Here is an 8,751-nt window from a genome sequence, read left to right as displayed (position 1 = left end):
TCGAATTAAAAAAGTTTTTAGAAGATCCCTTCTTGTCTTCAGATGGCACCAAAACTCCATTCCAGTCCCCCATCATAATAACAGATTTGTAATCCAGTTCAATTAGTCTCTGATGTAAAAATTTAAATTTTTTTTGCTGTTGTTGATTTGGAGCATATAATCCAATAAGAAGAACTTTCTTTCCTTGTAGTATTAATTCAATACTAACATATCTCCCTTGTTTATCCGATTCAATCAATCTTGCCGAAAAGTCTTTTCTTAAGTAAATAACCATTCCAGCCTTATTGTCCGGAGCAAAAGATGCAAAATGTGTTCCCAATCGGGAATTAATCAGATATTTTTGATATTTTAATGCAATATGTGTCTCTTGTAAGCAAACAATGTCATTTTTATGTTGTTTCAGATGAAAAAATACTTTCTTTCTTTTCTGTGGTGAATTTAACCCATTAACATTCCATGTCAGGAACTTCACCATCTCTGGTGACCATGAGCCTTTGGAACATGGCCTGAAGATCAGCTGTTGCTCTCTTCGGGCGTGCTCCTCCCACAGGCTCTGAAACAGCCGCATCTTGCATAGCTGGACCAGTTACAGGCTTTTGTTTTTGCTCTTTTTCCATACGCTTATATGCAGCTCTTGTCATCCTCTGTTCTTTTGGTTCTTCCTTTAATGCCAAACTCTGCTCCGTAGCCTCCGCCTTCTGCATCTCCTCAAGAGGCAATGACATTGCCCCTTCACTCAATTGTTTATCTTCTTGTCTTGCTTCTGTTCTTTTGATTCGGGGAGATGGTGGTAAACGTGCTTTCAGGACCTTGGTGTAGAAATCTTTTGCTTTTAAAATTGTATCCAATCTGTATCTGGTCCCTGCATAATTTACCACAATTCCAATAGGTATTTCCCATCTGAACTGGATTTGTCGCTTCTTAAGCTCATCAGACAAAAAGGCAAAGTCTTTCCTTTTTCTAAGAATTTTTGAAGGTATCTCCTTTAAAATCATAATATCTTGGCCTGCAATCTGAAATTTTTCCCGATAAAAAGCCTGGATAATAGAATTTCTGGTTGATCTCCTGGAAAAATAAATCACTACGTCTCTAGGTAGATTTTTTTGCCTAGCAATCCAGGAGTTAACCCTAAATGTCTTATCCATTTCCTTAAGTAGTTCTTCAGGTTCACATTTCAAAACAGGAGCCACTGCTCGTGCTATTTCCCATTCCAAATCTTCTTTAGGATTCTCTTTGAGGCCTCTGATACGCAAAGCAAACTCCATGTTCTTTTTTTTTTATTGAAAAGTTTTAACATACAGTTTATCTTTAACAGTCCCCCCTCCCCCTCCCTTCTCCCTCCCCCCTACCTCTCCCCCCTCCCCCCCTCCCCCCCGACTTCCCAGAGCTAAATACAAGGTATATATAAAAAAACAATCGTAAACAACCATATACTAACAACCATAAACTCTAAAATCCATCACTCTCCAGCTTATATAGGATAAGACAAACCTTAGTAATATTAAATATATATAGAGAAGCTAAAAGAGAAAAAAAAGAAAGAAGACTTATTCAAATGCTACATGAAACTTCTTAACCCTATACTTGTTCTGGATATACATTTTCTCCATTCCATAATATAACGTTCTTGCGAGTGATCTTTCAAATAAGCCGAAATCTTTGCCATCTCTGCCAGGTCGGAAACCTTTAAAGTCCATTCTTCTATGGTCGGCAGTTCCTCTTTCTTCCAATACTGACCTATCAAAAGTCTTGCTGCCGTAATTAAATTTAACATCAACTTAGTGTCCACAACCGTAGCATCCGTGATTATTCCCAACAAGAAGAGTTGCGGACAAAACTTTATCCTTTGCTTAAAAATCTTCTGCATATTCCACCAAATTTTTATCCAGAAAACCTTGATCTTTTTACAAGTCCACCATACATGAAAATATGTTGCATCTTCATAACCACACCTCCAGCATTTTGGCTGATAATTCGGATACATACTTGCAAGCTTTTTAGGATCTAGATGCCATCTATAAAACATTTTATAAAAGTTCTCTCTTAAATTTTGAGCTTGTGTAAATTTTACGTTCCTCACCCAAATCTTTTCCCACGTGTCCATTGTGATAACTTCCTGGATGTTTTGGGCCCATTTTATCATACAATCCTTAACAAGTTCTGTTTCTGAATCAATCTCTATCAATGCAAGATATATCCGTTTAATATGTGCTGGTCCCTGATTTCTAATTTGCTTTATCAGATTTTCATCAGTCATTGTGAAACCATTTTTCTGATCTTCTTTCCACCTGGCCCGTAGCTGAGTATATTGAAACCAATTTTGAACAATCTTCTCGTCTCGCAAGAGACTATATGGCTTCAAACACCAAACATTTCTTTCCAAGCTTAGAATCTCCTTATACGTAGTCACATCATGTTTGAAACCAGCATGTATATTTTCTATTGCGTGTTTTGGAATTGCCCACAATGGTATCTTACAATCTAGCTTATGTCTGTACTTCTTCCAAACTCTCAGCAATGCCTGTCTTAAAATATGCACTCTAAACACATTATCTACCTTCTTATCATACAACAAATATGCATGCCAGCCAAACAGGAAGTCGTGGCCCTCAAGATTTAATAATCTCTCTTGTGTCAAATTAATCCAATCACTTATACCTGCTAACGCAGCAGCTTCATAATATAATTTAAGATTAGGCATTTTAAGACCACCTCTTTCACGAGTATCCTGCATAATCTTAAGTTTAACTCGTGGCCTTTTCCCTGCCCAAACAAATTTGTTGATACCTCTCTGCCATTCCTCCAAATTAGAATCTTTCTTAAGAACCGGTATCATTTGAAATAAAAATAAAAAGTTAGGCAGGACATTCATTTTTACTGCTGCGATTCGCCCCAACAAAGACAATTGCAGTTTTTCCCAACTCTCCATTTCTTTTTGGATTTTTCCCCATAATTTTTCATAGTTATTTTTATATAATTTTGTATTAGAGGGCGACAAAAACACCCCCAAATATTTAACCCTTTTGACAATCTCAAATCCAGTTAACCCTTCTAAAAGGGCCTTTTGCGATGCTGTCATGTTTTTAGCCAAAATTTTAGTTTTTTGTACATTAACTTTAAATCCAGAAACCTTCCCATATTGCATTATTATCTCCATCAGGTCCACAACAGAGCTCTCCGGCTGGGTCACTGTAACAACCAGATCGTCTGCGAACGCTCTCAATCTATAATCCTGATCTCTAATCTGTATACCCTTAATTCTTTCCGAATTTCGTATTTTTACCAATAATATCTCCAATGTTAACACAAATAACAAGGGCGATAACGGACACCCTTGCCTTGTGCCCTTCTCAATATTACATACTTCTGTCAGGCTATTGTTAACTATTATTCGGGCTGTTTGTTTTTGATATAATGCCCTAATTGGTTGCAAAAATTTATCCCCAAAATTCATTTTATCTAAAACTTTCATCAAAAATTGCCAATTCAATTGATCAAAAGCTTTTTCAGCGTCTAAAAAAATTAGCGCCGCAGGGATCTGGTTGTTCCTTTCCAAAAAATTCCAACACATCTACTATATGCCTCACATTATTTTTCATTTGCCTACCACTAATAAACCCAGTTTGATCCCCATGAATCACCCGTTGCAGAACCCTCATCAATCTATTAGCCAACACCTTAGCAAATATCTTATAGTCTGTATTTAATAGTGATATCGGTCTATAGTTTTTTACTTGAGTAGCATCTTGGTTTTCCTTCGGAATCAGAGAGATAAAGGCAGTTCTCCAAGATGGAGGCACCTTTCCCCCTCTCTGGATTGTCTGGAACAATTCCTTTAACGGTTTAACCATCTCTAATTGTAAATTTTTGTAGTAGGCCGCAGTCAAACCATCTGTACCTGGCGCTTTGTCAACCTTCAACTCCTTAATTACTGTAAATATTTCTTCTTCTGTAATCAGTTGATTAATCTCCTCTTTTTGTACTTGTGTAAGCACCGGGATGCTAGCATTCTCCAAATATTCATCAATATCTTTTTCATTAATCTTCTCCTTAGCATATAATTTAGAATAAAAATCCACAAAGGCTTCCTTAATAAAATCCTGTTGAAACACCATTTTTCCCTTGTGTTCAATTTTATCTATGTTAGAAGCCCTCTGCTTTTTCCTTAGTCTATAAGCTAGCCATCTACCTGGCTTATTAGCATTGCAAAAAGTATTATGCCTGGCAAACCTCAAATTGGTTGCCACTTGATCAGCCATTAATTTATCAAATTGTCCTCTTAATAGCTTAATAGCCTCCTTAGTCTTCACATCCAATGGATTCAAAGTCAAAGCGTTCTCTTTTTCCTTAATTTCATTCTCCAATTCTTTCCTTCTAGCTTCCAAAGTACGTCTATGTTTGTTGTTCATATATATCAACACTCCTCTCATATAGGCCTTGCTAGCATCCCAGACCATATCCATAGAAGTATCCTTATTCATATTAATTTCAAAAAAATCCTTCATTCGCTGTTTACACTCTTCCACATTTTTCTGGTTTCTAAACAAATTCTCATTTACGCGCCACGAGCGCCTATCTCTGTTATCCTTATTAATCTCTAACCATACTGGGCTATGGTCAGAAATAGCTCTTGCACAAATCTTTACCTTCTTAATCCTAGAAAAAAAATCATTAGTCAGCAAAATAAAGTCAATCCTAGAAAAAGATTGATGTCTATCAGAAAAAAAAGTATAATCCTTTTCATGCGGGTGTGTGTCACACCAAATGTCTCGCAATTCCAAATCATCCTTCATTTCAAAAAAAGACTTAGGCAGTCTGGCATGACACGGAATACGCTTTAAAAAACCAGCCTTATCCATCTGTACGTCCAAAACGCCATTCCAATCCCCCATAAAAATAAACGATTTGTAATCCAACTGAGTAAGCTTTGTGTGAAGTAAGCTAAAAAAGTCAGCCTGTTGTTGTTGTTGATTAGGAGCATACAGTCCAACTAAAAGCGTTTTTTTGCCTTCTAGCAACAAATCTATCATTACGTATCTTCCATGCTTATCTGCTTCAATTAAGTCCGCTGTTATAGCACTTTTAACATAAACAACCACTCCATTTTTCTTATTCATTGCAGAGGCAACAAATTGCATACCCAGTCTTGAATTCAGTAAAAACTTTGGTCCATAGCCCTAATATGCGTTTCTTGCAAGCATATAACATCAGTCTTAAATTGTTTTAAATATAAAAAAACTTTCTTTCTCTTCTGAGGCGAATTTAATCCATTAACATTCCAAGTCAAAAATTTAGTCGCCATTCTTGTCGCCCCGAAGCTTTTGGAGCACCTCTTCAATGGCCCTGCCTCCTTTGGGCCGCGCTCCTCCCACTGCCTCGCTGTAAGTGCGCTTTGAAAATTCCATAAACTTCTGCTGGTCTTGTTCTTTTATTTGTTTTGCTCTTTTTAAAGCAGCACGCGTCACCCTTAGCTCTCCAACATCAGCCAACAAAGTTGTAGTTTGATCCCCTCCAGCACCATCCTCCTCTATCTGACCATCTTCAGCCTCATGAGGTTTTTCTTCACCAGATCCCTTTGCCGCTTCCAGAAGTGATAGTGGGGTTGCTTTTAAAACATTATTGTAGAATTCACGCGCCTGTGCCACAGTAACCAGACGGTATCTTTTACCTTCATGCATCGCCACCAGCCCAACTGGAATCTCCCATCTGAACCTTATATCACGTTGTTTAAGTTCCTGCACCAGAAATGCAAAGTCCTTTCTTCTCCTTAAAATCTTTGGAGGAATTTCCTTTAAAACCAAAACTTCTTGGTCAGCAACCACTACTTTAGTATCATAGGCAGCTTGGATAACTTCATCTCTGATTTCTCTCTTTGTAAAATAAACCACCACATCTCTAGGTAGCTTCCTCTGTCTGGCAATCCATGAATTTACACGAAAAACTTTATCCATACATCCCTTTATTTCAGATGCTGGCTGACCCAATACTGCTTCCAGGGCTTCAGAAATCAGCTGCTTTAAATCTTCTTTAATATTTTCTTTTAAGCCCCTAATTCTGATAGCATACTGCATCTGGTGAAACTGAAAAAGGCTTAACTCTCTGTCCACTTTGTCTTCATTCTCCAATACCTTTACTTCTAGTACAGCATTTTTTTGAGTCAAATCTTCCACTTTTTCTTCCAAACCTTGTACACATTCAGCCACACTTTCCACTGTAGACAAAATGTCTACCCTCATCGCACTAAATTTCTCTTCCATCCTCTCTTCTATTCTCTCCTCCATTTTTGCCAATTTATCACCCAATGTTTCTAAAATTACCTGGGCATGCTTTTCGAGGGCATCTTGTAAATCCTTCGATGTCAATGCAGCAGGAGGAAGCAAGGCTTGCAACGATGTCTGTTGCACCGGAGAAGTTCCAGCACTCCGAAGAGTTTTTGAAGGAGGTTTAGCCGCCATCTTTTACTTTCACTTGTGACGCACTTTCACTTTAAGTTTAAAAAGTCCATTAAGCTCGAGAGTAAAATATAATAATCCTCTTAACCTTTTCCTCTTGTACCGCTCTGCCTGCTCCTTTTATTCCAGAGTCTTTCCTTCAGGCAGGGGTGGTCGCAAACGCCTGGCTCTGCTCCAAGAAATCCGGAGCAGAGACGCTGACCAGCTGGGAGCGACCCAGGCTACGGGGGAGTTCGATGCTTCAGCCGCCCAAGCTTTAAGCTCAGGCGGCCCCGGAGAACTCGACCCCTACCTGGGGCCTCACCCCCTCCTCTTCTCCCGAGGAGGGGGCTTCAAATTCACGCGAACAGCTGATCGGCGCTGTTTCAGGTGAAAATTACACAGCTGAGCCGCGGGCAGCCCGAAAAGGCTGTCTCCGGCGCCGCGCCGCCACCGGAAGTCTCCATGTTCTTGTATTCTGATATAGTAACCTCGTCTTCTGTTCTGTCAATCTTGGCCTCTGCTCTATCAATCTTCTGTTCAGCATCAATAATTTTATTTTCCAAATTCTCCACATACTCCATAACTGAGTCCACACAAACATCCAGGCGTTCTATATGTGCAGCCAAACCCTGAAGTGCAAGCACTATATCTTCCCTGATCTGGTTGTTTTGATTAACAAATTCTTCCCTTGTTTTCTTTATTTCTTGCTGCAAAACTTGTGTTGACTGCATCACAACTTGCTGAATGTCTGTCAGTGTAAATGCAGGAGGTGGGGGAGAGGGTGGTTGTACTGTAGGTTTCATCGAAGTCTGCCCTACAGCTTGTGGTATAGGTGAGGAAATAACATTCTTAGAAAGTGGAGGCCCTCCCCCACGTCTCGCAGCCATCTCTTAGGTTTCGATTTCCACTTTCACCCAGCAGAATCAGGGGAAAAAAAGGGAAGAAAAAATAACAATTCTCCCAAAGTTCTTAACCTTCAATAAGAAGAAAAGGGAACAGGCTTTCAAATAAGCAAAATCCGATACTGTTATCCAGTCAGTTGCTAATTGTATCTCTTGCTTTGTAGCAAAATATAACAATTTTCAAACACAGTCACTTCACACAGGAGAGAAACATTCCAGCGCCATTTTTACTCCATTTCAAACTTGAAACTTGAAAAAGATAATGAAACTGAGTTAAAGTTAAAATCCAATTTGAAAATTCAGATCTTCCTGCTTTGCTCTGCCTGCTTTTCAAAGGAACGAAATACTCACAATCCCCTCTAAGCAGCAGGTGCAGTTGTCGCGTCTTGTTCCACTCCTTTTGGAGCAAAGACGTCCTGAGAGCGGAGAAAGCCTGGGCTCCAAGGGGGCTCACCCTGTTATCCCCCAAACTACTTGGGAGAATCGCAGGGGAGCTCTACCTCTACCCAGGCCGGCTCGCCTCTCCCTCTTCTCTCGAGGGAGAAGCTCCAGCGCCGCGGGACAGCTGATTTTCGCTGCCTCCGGGCGCTTTGACGCTTCCCAGGATCGGGCGGCTTCAGAACGCTGCCATTCGGCACGGCAGCGCTACCGGAAGTCCAGCTGAGAGAAAGATTTGAGGACCCATCCATTGCCCTCAAAGCAGAAGAACAAATCCACAAGATAAAACAGGCTGGCCGGCCTGCCCTGGAGTACGTGTGGGAGTTTCGCAAGATAGCCAGTTGGACAGAGAGATGGCCTGAGCAATCCATAATTCATCATTTCAGGGAAGGGTTGGACGACCACCTTTCTCAGGCCTACATCTACCAAGCTGTACCTGACCAGCTGCAAGAATAGTACCAGGCAGTGGTAAAATTAGATGTTCAGCTTGCCCGCTATAAGAAGCCTCTCCCACCTGAAGCCACGCCAAAGACAGAACCCAAACGACAACCACCACCCAGAAAACCCCCAACTACTGCTACTGCCGAAAGACCCAGACCACCTACAGGCCAGCCAATCAAGTGCTTTCGATGCAGACAGCAAGGGCATCGAGAATTGAACTGTCCAGTCCCCTACCCACAACAGCAGAGTAGACCGGAACCAGCAATGAGGAGGAGACCTGCACAGCAGCCACCAAGAGAAAAGTCCAACTGGGCTACCCAGGAGCCTGTTGCCCAGGTCAAATCCCCCACCCAGGAGGACGCTGGACCTAAGACTGGACCCGCCCCCACTCTACCCAGCTTTGATAGCGACAATGAAGGGGAGAACAACCCGATGGTGAGTCGACATGTCCCACCTTTTTCATTGCCTGCTAAACTCATAATCCCAAAATCAGAGGCACAAGTAGACTTAAAAGTACTAGTCGATTCTGGCTGCTC

Source organism: Vipera ursinii, assembly GCF_947247035.1.
Source record: "Vipera ursinii genome assembly, chromosome: W".
Lineage (NCBI taxonomy): Eukaryota > Metazoa > Chordata > Lepidosauria > Squamata > Viperidae > Vipera > Vipera ursinii.
Note: the sequence above shows the minus strand (reverse complement) of the source record.